Source organism: Erithacus rubecula (genome assembly GCF_903797595.1).
Source record: "Erithacus rubecula genome assembly, chromosome: 2".
Classification (NCBI taxonomy): Eukaryota; Metazoa; Chordata; class Aves; order Passeriformes; family Muscicapidae; genus Erithacus; species Erithacus rubecula.
In genome coordinates, this window is record NC_136685.1 from 87,660,192 (window position 1) to 87,681,654 (window position 21,463).

The 21,463-nt window shown below is 39.3% G+C and overlaps 1 protein-coding gene across 2 annotated transcripts in view; it reads left to right on the top strand.

The window, feature by feature from the left end:
• HHAT (hedgehog acyltransferase) overlaps positions 1-21,463 on the top strand; it is a 141,462-nt gene that overhangs the window by 35,934 nt on the left and 84,065 nt on the right. The window lies entirely within an intron of this gene.

Sequence of the window (21,463 nt, forward strand, 5' to 3'; positions counted from 1 at the left end):
CCACTGCTAATGCTATTCTGTCTCTGCTGCTCTTTTGAATATAGCTGCCCATGAAATAGCATTGATGATCTAATATGTTGTAGCTGGGCTAGATAGCACAGTATTAATAAGATTTCACTTTTCTCCAGCAGCATTGATTAAAGGTATGTGGATAGACACCTCTGCCTTTGACAGTGCTAGCTAACCCAAGGGTGCATCCTTTTTTCTTTGTTTTGAATTTCTTTTTTCTCTGTTTGAATCTACCCTCTGTTAGCTTGAAGCCATTATCCCTTGTCCAATTGCAGCAGGGTCTATTCAAGGGTCTGTCCCCATCTTTCTTATAAGCCCCTTTTAAATCTTGAAGGGTTGCAGTAAGGTCTCTCTAGAGCCTTTTCTAAGCTGAACAGTCCCAGCTTTCACAACAGTGTGTGCACAAGCTGTCTTCTGAAGCAAATCACATATTTGGAAAATGTTTTCCCAAGAACAAAATCTGTGTGTGGTGCTGGAAATCCTTCACACCCATAGTTCACACCAAGGCCACATGTTTCTGATAGGTGGTGTGGATACAAGTACACCATCTTTGTCTTCCTGTGCTGTCACCTCATAGTTCCTTAGTAGATTTTACCTTTGGGGTTTCTCTTTTCAGGCTGTTATTTTAGTTAGTATGTAACCTCATGCCTTTTGCCATATGGACACAGTGCTGAACTCACCTTCCTTCTGAAACCTTGAAGAAAATGTGGTGCCCTAAAGAATAATTTCTGCATTGTGTTGATTTGACTGTCCTATGCCAAATGAAGTTAATCATAACCAGTATTGCCAAAGCTTTGCACTGCTTTCCCTGATAGTCCTGGAGGACTGGTTGGAGCAGATCTATTTGACTTTTATGTGTACCTGTGTCAATGGGAGATCTACTGAATAAAAAATAATCTTTTTTCTTTAGTATAACCTGTGGTATGTCTGTGACGATTTTATATATCTGTCTCATTTCTCTCACTTGGATCAGTGCTTGCACAATAGTACTGAGTAAGCAAAAATGTGTCTGGATGAAGGAAAACAATTTATCTGTAATCATCAAAATAATGTAGACAGTAAAAACTGCTGATGATGCAAGTGATGCACTGCATCATTCCACTTCGATCTCCTGATAGGCTTCCTGGGGAAGGAACCAGTGATAATGGTAACTTGTTTGTCATGTGCAGGCAGAACCACTGGGTGTAGAATATGTATAACTGCAGTACTTGAGTTCTGTTTCGGCAGAGTTCTGTTTTGAGGCATTTCTGCCTCAAATCCCTGGCCTTTAAGCAAAGCAAGGAGACTTGAAGGATATGAGACTCTAGTAAGCATTGACTAGTCTTGAATTCCTGGGATCTTTGTACTCCTCCAGAACAGTGCAGGTAAAGCCAGTGGAGATAGCAGCAGTATTTTCTGTCAGTGTCCAGCTGTGATACAAGGTTCTGAAGCAGACTAACAAAAATTGGACTGTTTCCAGGTTGTTACAAAAACATCCATTTGGAAAAGAAAGCCCACTAAAATAATGCCTCCTTAGAGGAACAGAAAGTGATTCTTCCCATCTTTGTGAATATTGTGATGTAGACATGGTGTGATGTACTGGAGACAGCTTTTGTAGGGACTTACTTGAAATTTTGTGATTGTTGTTATATATTAAACCTAAATATGTAGTCTTGTTGGTAATAAACACAATTGTAATAATCAGTAGATGTGATTTAATTGGCTTCATGTCTAATTTATATGTAATTTTAAAGTGAAAGCATTTATTTCATTGCTGTGAAGAGGTGGTGGTATTAGCTTAGAGAATTCTTTCTTTCAATATGGGACCTTAGAGTTTCTGCAAAAATAATTTTAAAGTTCTAAAGCAGAAGAGAATAGCAGCTAATCTATCCATAGAGACCTCTGCATGGAGAAGTTGAAAAATATAGCTCTTTTTATAAAATCCTGCAGTTACATCCAGCTGCATTGCAAACTTTTGTGAGCTCTGCCTTCAGAGCACTGGAAGTTTTGCAGTGTTTGCTGCTCTTTGTAATTTTTGAACAGGTCAGCACTGGTCTAAATGTGTTCCTGTTGAAAGAAGTGATAAGAGTCAAGCGATATTAAAAAAAAAAAACAAAACCAAAAAACTTCAGTAAAAACAAACAAGCTGGATAGTGCTTGGAATCTTCTAAAATATTCCAATTTTTAGACCAACATCACCACTGTTAGAAGTCTATAATTAAATTGCTGTGGATTGCTTTGGGAGTCTCTGTGACTCCTGTGTGTATATTGAGCACCAATGTGAATGTACAAGTGATCGTGATGTGTAAAATCAGTTGAGGTGTCTTAGAGTGGGACAGTGTCCAAAATGCCTTGTTTGTTTTAAAACAAGCCAACCTTAAAAACTTGATGAAACAGTAATAAAGGCTGGGTGCTAAATTGCTCTGGAGGAATTGCAGTCTCTCAAACACCTTCTCAGAATGAAACCTTTTATTTTTTTTTTTTAAACAGCAAACAATCTGTTGTTATATAATGAATTAGCATCGAGCATGTTGCAAAAATAAGGCTGGAGTTTGTATAAACAAAACTGAATATTTATGTAAATGTTATGTAAATGTGACATTTAACTTAAACTGTTGGAGTGGGGAAGTTGGGATTAACAATGTACAGATCTCATCATGTTTATGTGTTGCAACTTTGAATTAAAACAGTTTGTTATTTTTGTTGCAGGGTGTTTGAGTTACTATCTATGAGTAAGAAATACACTGTGAAACATGACGTGTTTAAAGATCCAGTGCACGCTACTTTAAAATAATTTTACTCGGTATTTTAACAGAACTGCATCAAAGGTTGCCTTTCAGTGTATTGGAAGAAAGTGTGTGCCCAGCAGTCTTAAACCACCTGTGATTTTAAGGATTCTGAGTTTATTCTTTGTGTAGTCCAGGAAGGTACATCACAGGAACCTTTTGCCCCTAACTCTAAGTGCCAGAATTTTGCTGGAGTTTACATGTGATTTGAATCTGAGGGGCTTTGCATCTTTTATAGGTGAAGCAATCAGTATTTCAGAGTCACAAAAGTGAATATATAAAAAAATATTCATTACATAAGCAATATTTTAATGTATTGCATCAACTTCCTCCAAGCATTCTATGACTTAGAGTATAAATTTACAGAAATCGGCTTAATTTTATTTGCTTTTTGGTTAATTATTTTGCCTTTTACCCTTTTAAAGTCTCCCGGCAGGAGCGGCAGGCTGTGCGCCGCGCCGCCGCCGGGGGGCGCTGCTGGCCCGCCCGCTGGCCGGAGCGGCGGCGCTGCGGGAGCGGAGCCCGAGCCGTGCGGGAGCGGAGCCCCGAGCCGTGCGGGAGCGGAGCCCCGAGCCGTGCGGGAGCGGAGCCCGAGCCGTGCGGGAGCGGAGCCCGAGCCGTGCGGGAGCGGAGCCCGAACCGTGCGGGAGCGGAGCCCCGAGCCGTGCGGGAGCGGAGCCCGAGCCGTGCGGGAGCGGAGCCCCGAGCCGTGCGGGAGCGGAGCCCGAGCCGTGCGGGAGCGGAGCCCTGCGGGAGCGGAGATGCTGCTAATGACAGCACCCCCGGGATCTCGCTCCGCTGCTGCCCGGCTATGCCTGGGAGCGGGTCGGACTTCACTTTCTCTAGAACGTCTTGGGGAATGACATGGAAGTCCATCAGACTGCCCGTCTGTTTTTTTGGAAAATGGTCCCAGATTAGGTTAATAGAATGCATTCCAGAAGATGCAGTCTATTATACAATCTTCTCTACTTTTGTGCCTTTTCTTCCTGAAAGCAGCAGATCAGACAGGAGGTATTTCATATAACCTACAAGACTCTAGTAAGAGCTGCCCAGAATAACCTGTATGGCTTAGCACCAGAGAATACAGAATTATTCCCTTTATCCCTGTGGGCAGGAAAGCTTGCATGCCTTTCTTTTCCTTGGCTGCTTTATTGTGTGGAGTGTTGTGGAGACAAAACTGTTCTGAATCCTTTCATTAAGATCATGGCTCTTTGGCTGATCTTTGTACACAGGGTCAGCTTGTTTCACCTTGCCTGGGTCTAGAAGTAGATTTGAGGTGATTGTGGTGCAGCATGTCAAGGCAATAACTCCTTACATTTAATCCAAAGTTGTAAACTACAAAGGTTTCTCACGTATGCATGCCATCAGGATAGAACATCATCAGGTGTGTTATTGAAGTAGGGAGAGACCATCCTGCTTTTATGGCCGTGCAGCAGTGTCTGGCAGTTTCAGTCAGATTGGTACCCTGGTAAACCATGTGGTTGTTAGTGCATAGTCTGCTTTCTGTCCTTATCTCCAGTACTTAGTTCTAGGTTCTCTGAATAATACAGGAGAGTTTATAGACTTAAGGCAGTCTATGAGTTAACATCTAACTTAAGAGAAAGGTGCAAAGAGAGAACATAGGAAACAAATCAAAAAGAGGAGAGGAAAAGATGAAGCAGGAGGTTTGATAACTCATACCTAGTTACCCCTAGATCAGATAGTTTTAGAGTTTGTGTGGAACTGAAAATACTTTGAGACACTGAGTGGAAGCATCAGACCTTGGTACCAATGTATGTCTGAATCAGTATTGATTTCAGTAGTAATGCCCAAGCACAGCACTTGGCTCAGTTATTTCCACTGCTGGTGGTAATGTTGGTGTGTTTAGAGCTGTAAGCAGGAGAAGGGTAAATTGCACTGTTTAAAAGTGCTGCTTGTGTGGGATGGGAGATGTTTTAGTGATTGCCAAGCTGAATAAGATGCCATATTGAAAGCCATATTCTCTTGGGATTGATGCCTGAGTGGTGTATGGAATTGCTGAGTGCAACTTACAGGCCACCAGTGTTATGGAAGGCTCTGGAATCCATCTGCAGAGGTGAATGCTGTTCTGGCTGACCAGTGGTGCTGTGATGGGCGGTGCAATTCCAGCTTCACTGTGGAATGTGGGAATTTAGTGAGATCCAAATTTCACCCTGAAGATGTCTGTGTTTTTTCTTTTCATAACTGAAGCAGGATAATGGTCATCCTTTGTAAAGTACTTTTAGATCTATGGATTAAGAATGCTGTATAAGAGCTCAGTGATGTTTAGTGTAAGCACTTTATGTAACAGCAAGAACAGATGATAAAACAGGACAGGAAGTAACTATTAGATTTAGACTTGTCCTGTTGCAGATATGAATTTAGAGCTAAAAATAAGGAAATAAAGTGATTTTAGTCTGTGTGTGCTCTTAATTGCATATATCTTAGATGGGTTATATTTGTAGATAGGAAACCGTAGTTAAAAGTGATCTTTTAAGCAGCTCAGGTAAAATCAAGAAAACATGTATAAAATACATCTTTGCAAATATGTGCTGTTTATGGTGTGCTGTTTAAGGAGAAACACTCCTTTCCTAGCTCCTAAAGAAATTAGGCTGTGTGAATCAAAATTTCATGCAGACTTCCATCTTAGAGATGACAAATAAATAATTGTGTAGATTTCATGCTTTTGAAGGAATGAAGGAAGGGTCAAAAGCTTCAGGCTTCTATTTTATCTTCTCTTGCTGTCTGAAATAAGTGAGTAAAATAACATGCTGTAGGCTTCCTATTCTATCCCCAAAACGTAATTGCAGTACTTCCATGCAGTGCTGAAGAACGAGCTAAGGTCATGGCAACCAGAGGATAATTCTTACTGTCAGCTGTCACATGGTTCTTGCTTTCTTTGTTCTGGAGAAGATTTATCACTTTCTTGCAAGTAACTTGATGACTGGATACTTGAAAAGTTGATTCCAGTTTCCAACAGCCTCTGCTGCTCTGTGCTGTGTGAACAGCAAAATGCCATTTGCTTGCCTGAGTTGCGTGATATAACCCCAAACTTGAAAAAACCCATTAAACAAAGAACAATTCTGCCTTGAATGATGTAAAGGGTATCAGGATGTATAAGTAATAAGTATTGCTCTACAATTTTTTGTGAATACTAATGCTGTGTAATGAACATTATCTCCTGTAGCTATAGGGATAACAGTATTCCATGTGCTAGTGTTTTTGGAGACAGATGTGGTAGATTTAGAGATTATTTAAAATGTATCTAGCATTTTGGTACAATGAATTGCTTTGCAAATCTGGATTAGACTATTGCTCTGAAAATATTAAATATTGGAAATTTACTAGTGAAGCACAGTAGTTTTAAATAAAGTATCTTCAATTTTTTGACCAGTGATAAGGAACTGACATTAGAATATAAATAGTAGTGTTTTTCTTTGAGTTACTCATTTGTATGTATCTGGGTGTGTATATTTGTGCATATATATATATGTATTAGAAATAGATGTATATATGTAAAATATATTTCCTAGGTGGATGGAATGGCAGGTTCAAACCAGGCCATGTCTTGCTCAGGTAAATGTTTTCACTTGAATGACCTCAGAGCGTGGGAATAACTCAGGGGCAAATATTGTTCAAGACTAACCTAAGTAGAGTTGATCCTACCATGAAGAAGAGAATAGCTGATCTCTGCAAAATTCACAGATTTAAGTGTGTTCACGGGCAGAAATTTTTGCAACTACAAAGCAACAGTGAAATATAGAAGCTTACCTGTAGGATGGTAGACAGGCTGACAGTGTTTAAGCTACCCAAGTTTCCAGGACACTCTTTGGCTGCAACACAGCAGGAAAAATGTTGTTTCTTAGAAAACAAAAAATCTGTCTCAGAATGTCATGTAAGTAGACTGTACTGTACTGCCTGAGTTACCATCTCTGGAGGTATTTAAAAGACATGTAGTCACGGTTCTTAGGTTCAAGGTTTGATGATGGGCTCAGCAGTGCTAGGTCAGTGGTTGGACTTACTTATCCTAAGAGTCTTTTGCAAACTAAACAGTTCAATGATTCTAATTAGCACCTTTTGTTGAGATCAGTACTGCAGGACTGCTGTCACCTGTCACTCTTGGAGTGTGATGTGCTGCTCTGTGATGGCTGTGGATGCAGGACGTAAGGCCAAGTGCTGCCTCTCAAGTGGATGAGGTTGGTATCCACATATCTAGAACTCCAAAATACCTCCAGAATTTTCCACTCTGGGTTCTTCATTTAGAACTTCTGAGCTTTTGATGGCATGTCTGGAATCTTCCCAGTACTAGTGGTACCACAAAGTCACTTGTCATTCCTCCCACAGGCAATAAGAAGCCTAGTTAAAATAAAAGTGACCTGATTTAGGTGACATTTTTGCTTCAAAGTGCTGTTATACAGAATTAACCTTTCATTTACAGTGATGACTTGAGATAAAAAGAACTTCTTTTGCATTAGAAGTAAATGATGAAAACTGCAACTGTTGAAATGGATATTGAGCTGGAGAGCAGCTTTTGATGATCAATAAGTTTTAGCTGATAGCCAAGCAAGAGCTTTTACTTACATGTGAGAAACCTGCAGTTTTATCATTGGTTTCAAGGCAAGGCATCATCTTCTACTGAAAATAAATTACTGATGAAATGTTAGTAAAGGAACTTGGGCCAAGGGCTTCCCCTGTGCACATTCAGTAGGGTTTTGTCCTGTATAATGTACCTGGTAGCACCAGCAGTGGGCACATGTCAGTGTGTCTTGGGGTTCCACTGCACAGTCAGCTGTTGAAACAGACATGACATATGGTGGGAGCTTTCTGTAATGGAAATTTTAATAAATATTTCATTTTTTCTTGTTTATAGTGTTTTGTTTATAAACTATGTAAACAGCAAAATGGAGATGGTTAACAAAGTAACCATGGAAACCTGTTTTATCCTCTTTCTCTCCCTTTCTCTGTGGAATCATGTTTTGATGATAGTTATGATTTTTTCTCCTCACTGTGATTTGAACTGGACTAACAAAATAACTTACAAAAATTGTATTTTAAGTTATTGGTTATCTAGTGACAACCAGTAGGCCAATATTTGTATGATCACCTTAAAGAGGGATTTTGCATATGTTCTCACTGCAAGAATGAAGTACGTGCCTCCAGATAACTGCCTGTAACACTAGTAGCAAGCCATGGCTGGACAAAATACACTCCTGCATTTCTGAAAAATGGGATCTTCCAACTTGTTGTTTAAACACTTATTAGTGCTTGAATTGGGATTGAAGTGTTTCATACTTTTTGGATGGTGCAGCCTATTGTCAGAATGCAGGTGTCCTTCATGGCACAACCATCTCTGAATCTACAGAACTGACAAAAAGAAATGTGAAAGGAAATAGTGCTTTATATTTAGAAATCACTTGACTTCAAAATTAGAAGTACTAGAAAAAAGACGACCAGTGTAAGGGTTAACTTAGGTTTCTAATTAATTCCTCACAAAATAACAATTGCAAATAGAAAATACATATTTTATATAATCAGACAATTTTAAGGGATGTGTAAGTATGATAAAATTTGGTGATAGTGCTTCATATTAATATTTTAATTCTGTACTGTTATTTCAAGATGATTCTCTATATGTTAGCATAACAATAATTAAGCTTAAACTCAGCAGGAAGGGTTAGTGCTCTTTAGTTTTTATTAAATGCACAAGCAATTTCGCTAATTTAAAAACTAATTACTTTCTTGGATTAACTTTGTTTCAGTGATTAGATACAACACAACATCTATTATCTGAATACTTTTACTGCCACTTGACTTACTTGGAGTTGGAGAGTAGCTTTCAGTAGTCCTCCAGTGATCTGTTGTTTATTACAGTATTGCTTGTCCTGGATTCAGTCTGGTTTTAAGAATAGCCATTGCCAGGTTTTCCATCACTTTATGTCTCTGCTTTTATTGGCAACAATCCTGGTTCATCAGAGGTGGATACCTACCTCTGGAATATTTTCTCTGCCTTCTCTTGTTTCAGATTCCAGAACTGAAGGTTTGTTGATGTTTTGAATTGATCTTTGCATGACTCAAGAGCACTTGCTATAATGAATAATTTTGCAATTTCTTATTAATGTTTTTGCCTTTTTATTTTGGGGTAGTACAGGACATTGTCTTATGCAGGTTTTCCACTGCCTACAGGACTTGTTATAACAGGTAGTATTTAAGCCCTGACTTCAATTTTCTAGAAGCTATCAATATTTCACTTCTGTATGAAAGATCAAACTTGATAGCAACAAAGTGTTTTGTACTGCAGACAGAAATTGCTCCTGCAGACCAATCTTCTGTTATTTGTACTTTCCTGTGATATGCAAGTTCTTTCTTTTGGTTTTTGATTCTCAAAAATTAATAGTGACAAGTTAGCAGAGCTATAACTAAGTGAAAAGCTGCTATTGAATTGTCTCTGATTGAAGTCTGAAACATAAGTTCTGTGAGGAGCAGTTGAGAGCACAAGAGTTGTTCAATCTGGAGAAAAGAAGGCACAGGAGAGACTTTTTATTGCCTTCCACAACTATCTGAAAGAAGATTATGGCAAGGTGAGGGTTGGTCTCTTCCAGGCAAAAAGTGACAGGAGAAGGGAAATGGCCTCAGGTTGTACTGGAGAGGCTCAAGTTGGATATTAGGAAAAATGTTCTTCACAGAAAACGTGGTTAAGCATTGGAACAAGCTCCCCAGGGAAGTGGCTGATTTAGCATTCCTAGAAGTGTTCATAAAACAAGTGGACATGGCACTTCACAATGTGGTATAGTTGACAAGATGGTGTTCAGCCAAAAGTTGGGTTTGATCTTGCCAGTTTTTTCCAGCCTAATGGTTCCATGATTCTCTGAATTTCTGATCACAGTCCGTGTAGAAGATTTATGGTGTATGCCAACAAAACTGCAGATGAAACACAGTTATACAGCAATTGCTCAAAGAAGATGTGATCTTATTTATGTCACCAAGTTGCAATATATTTTGGTGCTAGGAGGGAAGTTACCTGTATTACAGAATATTAACTTTTGTTGCTTTTTGCACAGTGCTTAGAGAAGGGTGTGAAGGTCAGAGGCATAGAGCTCAAAAGGGAGTGTCAGAAAGTGAATGTATAATACCATACATGCCCTTTGTCCCACTCAAAATTATTTTTGTGCCTAACATTGGAGTTTTCAGTGTGGGTTTTTTTTCCTCCTCTTGTGTTGAAGTAGGGAAAGACAAAAACTTGGCCCACCTCAAACTAGGAGCAGTGACACAAGGTTTTATTAAGTGCTGTCATGTGCATAGGACAAATCAGTAGGGAAGGCCTGAAATTGTTCTCAAATTTCTTCCACTTTAACAAAAGGCTTAAAAAGCAATATTCAGGCAGAAGTGTCTCACTTCAGCTGATGGTGTCTCTGAAGAGTTCAGAAGTAAATTACAAAAATAATGACAGCTTTCATTAAGATGTTTCAGCTGTGAAAGTGAATGTGTAGGAGTTACAGGTTTTTGCTAAAGCTGTAGGAGCACAGATCATTCTGAGGATCAAACCGACAAATTATTTAATCACAGAAAGCAGACATATCTTTGTGCTGGTTATGCTTGGTGTCCTGGATGCAGCTCCATCCTGGTGGGGTCATTATTATTTCACTGAAGTAGTACAGACCTCCCAGCACCTGTGCAGAGTGGTCACAGTGTCCTGGCTCCTCTCCTGTGTCCTATGCAGACACTTGAAGGCAGAGGAGGGAACACTGTTATTACTTACTTTGTAGTTATTAAATATTTAATTATCAGTTCACTGAATTGATCACTTGACATTTTGAATCTAGTTGACAATGATAAAATAACTTTTTAAAAGCATAGTAACATGAATAACTGTGCATATATATGAGTAAATTTTAGTTCACTTTCTTATGAATCACAGAATCATTTAGGCAAAGACGGAGCCCCCCAGATCATTGAGTCTGAGCCTTGACCACTCACCACATTGTAAAATAGACCACAGTTCTAAGTGCCATGTCCAGTCATTTCTTAAAGACTTTTAGGCATGGTGACTTCACCAATGCCCTGGGCAGCCCATTCCAATGCTTGACAACCCTTTCTGTGAAGAAATTCTTCATGATTCTCAACTGAACATCCCGTGAAATCACTTTATTGGAGTCAAGTGATTTTTTTTTTCCTCCTCATAACAAAGTTATTTTTCCCTAATAACAAAGTTATTAATGACATTATGCTGGGTCAGCATTTTGTGCTTTATTTTTTTTTCCTTTTAACATATAGCTTCAGACCCTAAAATTGAATCTCTTCCAAGATCATGTTTGTGTTGAGATCAACAGACTTTGTTCTATTTCTGTATGTTTTATAGGAATAAAGGTTTTGCTTCTCTGTGAAAAACGATGTCATTTTAGCTCCTAATTCTGCCCCCAAGAACTGCTGATGCAAAAGTAGGCAGTAGGCCTATTTTTGTTAGAAGTATTATTTAAAAATAAACCAGCAATCAAAAAATCCCATTGTTCAGGCTTATAAATCCTCTGAAGACTAACAATGGAATTAATACTTGCACCTCTTTTAAGCCTCCTTTTGATGTTTGAGTTCAGTAAGGAGCTCCTTGCTCTCACATGCTGCTTTTGCCTAATTTCTTATTTGTCAGGATGGACCTTTCCTGAGCCTGGAGGAGGTGATCCCTGAATATCAACCAGCTTTCCTGGACCCCTCTTCTCTCCAGGGCTATATCCCATGAGGTTCTTATGGACAGATCTCTGAAAAGGACGGTGTGTGCTCTCCTGGAATCCAAGGTTGTTCTGCTTACAGCCTTGTCCCTCCTCTTGAGATCCTGATGAATATCATCACTTGACTACTGCAGCCCAGGCTGCCTCTGACTTCCCCATCTCTGACCAGTTTTTTGTTGTTTGTAAGTATGAGGTCCAGCAGAACATCCTTCCTTGCTGGTTCCCCATGTTGGGAAGTTGTCATTCATGCACTCCGACACTGCATTGCCCGAGTGCTGCTGTGGGATCAGGAGGTCTGTAACAGGAACACCCATCCCCCAGCATCCCCAGCTCCATGAACTCCAGCTGCTCTTTCACAGGGAAAAAGTCCCTGTCCAGGCCTTCCCATGCTGTCCTTCCTGAACAGTGTCAATCCCTTACAGCACTGCAGTCATGTAACTGCACAGAGACTTCTGGCTCCTCCTGTTTGTTCCCCACGCTGCCTGTATCAGAGCAGAGGTGTTTCAAAGTGCCACCCAAGCATGCTGAGACCCCAGAGCAGGCTTGAGGGCTTTTACCAAAAGACCATTCCCTATTTATTACTGTCTTTGAAACAAAATACACTATAAAGTATACAGAAATGTATAGCAGTAGCCCTGAAACAAATTACAGAAGCATTTTAAGTCAATATTCTTTGTTGATCATGTCTCTTTTTCCTACATTTTAATGTATGATCAACATTAATATGTATAGGGTTCCCTTTTCTGTGTAATCAATTTAGTACTTACAAAATTATCTTAGTGATGAAAGCTCCCAAATGACTCTGTTTAGAGACACCCATTGGCTTCCTTTTTTTTTTTTTTTTTTGTTGGTTTAGCTTGGTTGGGATTTTCAGAAATCAGTGTGATGTTTGAGGGAAGATGCTTAATCAATGGGGTTTTTTTAATATAAAGAAATGAAAGTGATCTCTAAAGAAATTATTTATTCTTTTGTATGCAATAAACTAGTCATTATCTGTCTTATTAATTTATTCTGGGTTTGTTATCATTCCATCTGTGCTTTTTTGAGTTGTTGCTACTAAGCCAAAAGGTATCAATTAAATATTTATCTATGAGCACCTGGCAACCAATTGTGCAGTGCACAGTTCTGCCAACTTTGTGAGAAATGTCAGCTCACAAAAGTTGCTAGTGACAGCCTGCAGGAAGGGAAGCACTGACACAGCAGTGATCTTGCAGACCTGATAGAAATGGACAATACATGTTGTCAATCACTAGGCCTAGGAAAGGAATCAGGGAATACAAAATGGGGGAACAATAAGGCAGAACAAACAGAGGGCAGGAGGGAAATAAAATCTGTTCCTGCTATACAAGTTGTCTGTGACAATTCTTTGTCTCTCTGGTGTATGTGCTTCTTCTTTGCTATCTGTAGGCAAGGTATAGGAAAAGGGAGCTAAGAGCATCAACTAGTCCTGTCTGAAGGCACTTCATTATTTGTCATCCTGCACCTTTGCTGATTAGTGGTAAATGAGAATAGAGGAGGTTTTTCTCCCTCCATTGCCATGGGGTTATGAGGAGAAAACAGGACTGTGCATTATTTCTGTTGCATACAAAAATGACTCAGAAAAATGATCTAAAAGGATTTGGTGCTTCCAAGAGCAATGGTCTTTGATTCCTCTTCACTTTACAGATGCCATAGTCACAACATGTACAAATTGGCTGAGAATTGCCATGGTTTGCTTGTAGAAGCACCTCCTAACTCATGATGCCAAATGGTAAATCATAACACTGGGCATTGGAGAAGCAATTCCTCTGTGTTCAGGGTAAGTGAAATGATGGGGAGTAGGAAGATGGTGCGTGGATTGAGTTCTGACAGTGTGTCAGGCTGGGCTTCTTGGAGGCAGATGGCATTAAAATGTCAGAGCATTAAAATAAGCATGTCAGGAATAGGATTGGGCATGTAAGAGGTAATTATTCCACAGAAAAGTGATATTTCTATGAAACAGATTCTGAGAGGATTTAGGATGGTTGCTGCTGTAATTAGCTGTGTGAAGCTTATCACCCTGTCTTTCAGCCCTGGCAGGAGACTGCCACAACCACTTTAGTTGACAGACTGAATTATTTAAATAAAGGCAAAAATGAATGGATTTTCCAATCCTGCTTTTATGATCTGGGAAAGGAAAACCTTTGCTTGGAAAAGATCTTCAGAAAGTCTCTTTTATTCAAAAGCTGGTCTGAAATAGGTTCCTGTTGATGATTTAGGTAAGAGTATTGTTCCTTAGCTATGTTCAGAATTTTTTGCACCATTTGCTGTTAAAGCAGGACCATCTATTTTTTTACATCTTACCTAAACTAATACCTAGTCAACACTGCAGTAATAGATGCCCGTATATGAAGGTAAAAGTACTGTTTATAATAGATGCTCTTTTTTTTCTAACACAACACATTGAAGGCTCTGACTTTGCATCTGAACTTAAATCAGGTTTCTGGTGTAAGCTGTCCTCTCAAATAGGTGCAATGGGATAGTTTTGTGTCTTAGAAGACTTAGCTCTGGTGTCCACTTTTCAGTAGTCTGGCTGTAAAAAAACTGCTGTTTATCTAAACTGCTGGGGCTCAATTCACCCTACATATTAGGATGGCTCTTTAGGCTGTCTTGTGTGTCTGCTCATGAAATCCTTGTTTTGAGACAGAATTCCCATATGGTGACACCAGTGCACTGGTCTGTGACTATCTTCTGGTATAAAAAAGAGAAATCTCCCTGTCCCTGCATCCCCAGCAATCGTGTATAGGACTCATAAGTTGATTTTGGATTTTTCCTGTTACTTCCTTATTTTTAGTTTGAGGATCTCAATCCATTACTGTAACATTTGTCATTTGAAACCTCCCAATGTGTCCTAAAGAAGGGAGCTTTTAAGCAATTACTGCATTAGCCCAAGTTGGTTTAACTCAATGTTCATACCCATTGCTTTTACTATGGACTCTCTACATAGCTGAGGTTGAAACTTGCATAGACTTTCAGTTCCTTTACAGCTCTTTGCTTTAAACTGTCTGGGAAGTCCTCCAGTAATCCTTTAGTACTTTTTGTGTTATGATACCAACTATTCTAATGTGATTTGCAGTGTGTGTCTAATGAATAGAATTGTAAAAAATTAGATTTATGAACTTTTGATTGTGGTGGAAAAAATGCATTGTACCATGCTTCTCTAATATGTGACAGACAATTTCAGGCAGCCAACATTGCCATCTTATGCCTGTTTGCTGTCAATATCAAATTTTGCCTTAGATTTTTCACAGGTTTTGAGGTTCTTTGTCTAAAGAATGAAAACTTCTCAGGAAAATTACTGAAAGTTGCTGGTAAGCAATTAGTTTGATCTTCCTTTGTCTTTTTCTCATTCTAAGTCAGATAGGTTTTTTCCTAACTTTTATAATTCCTGCCACTCCCAACTTTTGGATTTGCCTATTCAGTTCATCTTCTTAGTGCTGTGGTGTCCATCTCTAGCCACAGTCTCAAACTGGTGGTGCTAAAATACAGCAGTAGCAAGGATAACCATTAATTCCAACTGATTACAATATCTTCTCCATGTCAATCAGCCCTACCTGGCATTTTCCCCAGTGTGCTTTCCCACATCCCAAAAGTGCACCTCGTTAACTTCCGTGTAGGTGGCTGTACAGACATGGCACTGATGGATAGCATACATGGCATTGTGGTTGACCAGAAAGCACTTGTTACATCCCTGTGTTTCCATGGCATCCTCTGGGATGTGTTCCTATCCTCCAAAGAGCAGTTCAAGGTTCCTCTAAAAATATCTGTGTTGAGTTATGGGTGCACATCAAACACACATGGGAATACTGAAAATGTAAACTCCTCTGGTTCATGCAGGTTGTCCACTGTTACTCAATGCTATGGCTTGTTTGGGTGGGGTAATGGGAGCAAGCTCTGCTCATTTTGGCAGCAGAAGGTGGTGCACGATTCCCTGCCTCCCAGGGAAAGTGTTTAGATGCAGTTACAAATTCCAGGCTTTACCCCTGGAAGGGTGACTTTGAGGATGGCTCTTATTATCCTCGCGATGGATTGATTTAGGTTGTTTACAACCTCCTTGTCATCTTTGTTTTCTCCTCTGGTGACATATTATGTTTGTAGGCTGTCATTATGCAATGTTTCATATCTATAGATGGCATCCCTATTTTCATACATAGTTACAAAAGTATAATGGGAAATATAATAAGCAATTTCCTCCTGTGGTGCAATCAAGTACTAGTATATATGACTCAAGTGTCAGGGGAGGACAGGACAGGATTTGGAACTAGATTCTGGGGCAGCACTGCTTTTGTTTAGTGTTTTAGATTTTGTTTAGTGTTTTGTATTTTTTCACAGGTTGCTTTTTATACCATGCAGACAGTCTCGATAGTCTCTAGCTTAGCTATCTTCACCAGCACAATATAGTGTGTCCTTGAAACCTTATTGTTACACTCACAGCATGCTCTGTCCTTTTTAAGCTTTTGTTGCTGAGAACCTTTATTCCTGGATAGAGTGCCACATTGTGATGATGTACATGGAATGGCCCAGTTGATACTGAGTACTGAATTATTTTCACTACCATTGGCCAGCCACTAATGTTCTGTATACCTCTACCCTAAACAAGTTCAAATTTTGGACCCTGTGGGGCTGAGAGACCCAAAAGATTTCATTGTGAAGGTGTGGGAGGCTAACCAGGGTCAGCAACACTAAGCCTCAAAGATCTTTCTATGTTCAGGTTGAAGATGGAACTTTCCAGGAGTTTAATTCATTTGGTAATAAAGTCCCACTTTGGTAGTGATCACCTACCCAAACTAAGGGCCACAGTATCACCTTTTTGTCCACGCATTTTGGAAAATGTATGCAGTCCCCCTTTGTGCCATACTGCCATGCTGTATTGCACACACATTTTTCCCTCTCTGGTGAGTGAGTAAGCCACAGTGTATGGTGTGTTCAGTCTTGTTTTTTTGTGGGTTTGTTCCTTTGTTTATAGACACTTTGTTTTTTAAAGACACAACCAGAGCGCATTCAGATATGTAGTGATGGGTCTAGGATAAGAGCTTTTGTAGAACAAGCAACAATGTTTGAATAAGCAGAGACTGTTTCAAATAAAATACAGAACGCTTACCAGTGCCTGAAATTGACTTTGGAACAAACAGAAGTCTTTTGAGTATTGTGTTGAATAGATACAGTATCCTGAATCACACATGGCTTGCAGAGAAGAAACTATGTTAAGATGACATTCAGTGTAACTTGTGTGACAGAACAGAACCTGCATTTTAACCATGATAAATCTTGTTTAATTTTGTATCTGACGTAATATGGCTTTCCATGTATCTATTTCATGCATCAGTGTGTGTGAAGCTTTACTGAACTGTATTAGATCAGTTTGTGTATTTGAAAAGTATTTTCCTATGCAGCAAGAAACTGATTCAACATGGTAATTTATCTGCCTTGAAAGTAACTTCCCCAAATATGCAGAAGGAAATAATATATCTTTAGAAAAGTCTAGATATTTGCTAGAAAAAAATCTTTAGCATGAGACATATCAGTGGAAAATTCATAGATAAGCTGGAGGGTCTAGAGAATAAAGAATTACTAGCTGTGTTCTTCCTATATGTTCTTTCACCTCCAGAGAGATATGTGTTCATACATTGATGATAATGACACTTTGGACTTAAATCATTTTCTAATTTCCAGGTGCTGCACTGATTTTAATTAGTGTCTCACCTTGTTTCCAGTCAGCTCATTCTCACTGAGTCAGAACACATTATTCCTCAGTATGCAATGTTTCAGTATAATCAACTCTCAGGTTGCAGTCTAAAATCTGTTCGTTCTATTGTACAAGCAGTTCTTAAGAGTTATACATGGCAAGGTCAGTTGCATTTGAATAATTATGATATAATTTGAAAACATAATTACGATATGGGTAGTAAATCCATTTCCATCATTATCGGTCAAATGTCAAATTTCTAGGATACACTTAATTTCTGTCTCTCATTCCTTCTTCACTATGCTTTAATTTTCATAAATTGAGTCTTGTATTTTAGTTGCATAGGAGGAAAGTGATGCTGAAAAGAAACAAAAAAGTGCAGGGTTTTTGTCCTTCTGTAGTTCTTCTCCACATTGAATTATTTTCACAATTTTTTCTGCAGACCTTCTGATAAGCAGAAGTAGGATGCTTGCAAATGGTGCCAGCACCAGTTAGATGGATCCTTATTTGTGTTTGCTTTGAAGTGTGAGTTTAATGACTTAGTTATTAGATGAAGCTGATGTTAAAACTTTGGGTCTTTATGAAATGGTTTGGGGAGTTTGTTTAGTAGTGTTATTTCTATTGTTAATGTCAGAATCATGATAATTTCAGAAAACCTAGGATTTGAAGGTGGACATGTCAAGCAATTATTTTTGTATTATAATAGGCGTCAATAGAGAATGTTTGACAACTTGAATTTTTTGCATATTTGATCAACCCTTGCCAGCAGCAAATGCAAATGAGAGAATACAAATGAGAGGCAGTGCTTCATGCCTACCTCTGAACTTATCAAGTGCTGCAAGTAAAACATTCTCTTCTGGTTTGGGACAAATTTGGAAGGGAACTTTCTAAAGGGATGTTTCTCTAAAGGACAGAATTCAGCCCATTCCCCAACTGGTTCAGGAGATAATCTCCTTAGAGAAAAGTGGAAAAAACTGTTTATTTGACAAGCATGAAAAATTGAAAAATATTAAACACTGAAACCTCTCGTTTTGAAGAGATGGTAAATTCAGAAAATCCTTCTGTGGTTCAGAGAAAGTGAGTCCTTTTGTGGGGTGTGACCTGGCTCAGTCTCTTTCAGTCCTCTGGGGCTCAGACCCAGCATCCATGCTGCAGAGCACCTTTAGGTGGGCAGGGGTGCCTGAGTGACTGTCCTGGTGTTCTGGACCAGAGAGAAGCCAAACAATTCCAGAAAAAAAACCAGTCCTGGAAAAAAAACTTTTCTTGATGTAGCTGATGAGGAAAACCAGCAAAAAACTGAGAAAAACTCCCCCTTTCTTTCTCTCTGTGGTGGAGAACTCAGAGATCACTGCCTCGAGCTTGAGCCTGGAGAAAGTTGATTTCTTATCTCTATGTTTTGAATACAGCACAAAAAAATTCCATCGATTCCACCCACTTCTCTCTCTCTCTCTGTGGACCTAGCTTAAAGCTACAATACCCATTTCTGAGCAGAAAGACAGACAGTGGTCCCCAGCATCATAAAGTCACCTCAGGACATTTCCTTTCCTTTTCTCTCTCACATGTACTTGGAGAAATTCACATGGAGTTAGTGGATAGTGGGTGGGATACAGACCTTGCTGTACTCCTTAGAGCTCTGATAAGCCCAGTACAGTGTGTCCTGGCAGAGAGATGCTAGGACTTCCTCAGAAATGGAACCAAGGTAGCCTTGTAAAACCCTTGCAAGGCCTTACTGATTTCCTGCCAAAGTGTGAGCACGCTGAATGTCGAGTCAGGGACATTGGATATTGTCTTGAGGATGGTAGAGCTGCACTGTCCAAGTCACGATGCTGTCCTGGTTTGTGACCTTTTCCAGAGGCAGGGATGGGATAGGTGAATACTTTGCACTAAGTGCTGGATCAGTCTGTGTGCTTTAGATTTGGTGAGTGGTAGTCCTAAAGGGGTTTGGTTTCTCAGAGAGTCCTCCAGGCATGGCAGATAAGAGACAAGCTTGCAGCACTGAGTATGTTGGAAAAAAGTGCTGTCTGTGCAGTCCAGGAGCCTGTGAGAAACGGCAAAGAGTGCTGTCAGTTACTACTTGTTTAAAAAGAAGGTGAATATATGAATGGATCCCTTTAAAAGGTTTGGATTCTGCATGTTATATAAGTACATGTGTCTTCTTAGGCATGTACATGCTGTCCAATTAAGCAAGACAGGTCTGTGCCTAACATGGGATCTGTAGAGTTTAAATACACCATTGGTTTGTACTCACATCACTTGTCTTGTTCCTCCCCATAATGGTTTTCAGAGCCAGTAATGGCAGAACAGGTTTTGTGCTGTAATGATTTTGTCTGAACTGGCAAGCTGTTCAACCTAAATAGCCTTATCAACAAGAACATTTTGAAACATGGACAGGACAGGCTTGTCTCACATGTCAAGCACTCTGTACAGGCTGCTGCCTGATTTTGGAGCCTATCTACAGGCTGTGTGGTATTGCTGATCCTTGCAGGATTATGTACAGAGAAGATAAAATGCTTGGATTAAACAAGAGGATCTTTGCTGCTTTATTTCTTGCTATGAGGAATGTGGAAAGAGAATGCTTTTTTTAATTACTGAATCTGAATGAGTAGACTAGAAGTGACACTGAAATAATGTTGGGATGTTAATTTTCAATATATCACTTCAGTTTTAAATAAAACAGGACAGAAGTGAATCAGTTAAATAGATTACACAGTAAACAATTGATGCAGTCTCCATATCTTCATCTTGTTTGCACCCAGTGCAAAAAAACCCAAGAGGGAGGAATCAAACCTGCAGCACACAAGAAGTATTTTCCATGTTTGGTTCATGAAACCAAAGATTGTTTATAAATATGTTTTTTGATAATTTTACCTTTCAAGAATTCTGAGTTAAAATGTGCAGTGGTTTTTTATATTGCTATTTTCCTTTAGAAAGTGAAAAAGCATAGTAAAGGCAGCTGAAGAAGATGGAGAAGAATGCCCTTACTATTGATTAAACTCTACTTACTCAGCAAAACAAGAGTCACAGGAATCACAGCTAGGCTACCATCACAGAATGTACTCAGATTTAATATTGAACTCTATTAACAATTTAAAAAATGCTGTATGATAATTATGAACAGGTTTTCTTTCTCAGATACAGCTAACAAAGCATGATATCTGTCCTGTGCAAAGAGCCTGTTGAACACAGGCCTTATAATTATGAAGAAATATGTATTACACAACCAGAATTAGGTGTAAAACTCAATTTATAATTTAAATATTGCCTGCATTCACTTTTGTTCATTCTTCATGGTTGTTACACTGGGAGCTAGAAATCACCTCCAGTTGTGAGTGGCAGCAGCCTGCTGGAAATCCTCAGCCTTCTGCCAGCAGTGCATGCTTTGGAGATTGTAACACCAACTGTTACTGGCTTTATGCTGTCCCCTATGGCTTTAAAGCTTTTGGAGCTTTCTTAAATGAGTCCTTGTTCACATCCTTTGATTTCCAATCTTTCTTATCATGCCAGGCAGGAGCAGAAAAGCCATTGCCTGTTGAGATCTTAGGAGTAGCCCCAGCAGCTTGTGTGTTCCAGCTCAGAGGAGAGGTGATGAAGGAGTGAGGGAACAAGGGCTGTCCAAGAGGAATTACCTCAGGAGGCTGTTTCATATTCTCAGCTTGTCCCATAAAGGCACAGAGAGAGTCTGAGATGCAGAGAACAGTGTTTGCATGTTTGTTCTTCAAGGAAAATCAGCTGCAAAGTTAGTACCATGCATGTGCTCAAAAGAGGATTTAACTGGCAGCCACAATGTTGAGGACTGTAGTTTAGTTTGAACTGTATTTTCCTGGTAGTTTCTCTATCCCATGGAGATAATTGCTTCTCAATAAATATGCAAGTAAAAATGTCAATAGATTGTGGAAGCATAGTAAAAGTAAACATGCAGAAAAGCTTAGAAGGTGAAAACTCTTCAGCCAGGTCATAATTATATACAGTTATTCTGCCCAGTGTATGAGATGAGAAAATCATTGTGTCTTGTATGTGGTATTAGGTTTTTATAGTGAAGAGTTTCTAATGTAGGAAACATTGGTTTTAACTATAAAATGGAAATCCTTTAATGCATGTGCTCTGGAAATTGAACTAACATTCAAAGGTAAAGAAATATCTGTCAAGTTCATTCTGCTAAATCCAATCTCCAGACTAAGTCAGTGGTAAATTAATATATTTTTATCCTGCTGCTTTGCTAAATGTCTGGTCTTCTTTATGAACTCTATCCCTGCATCCACAAACCTCAC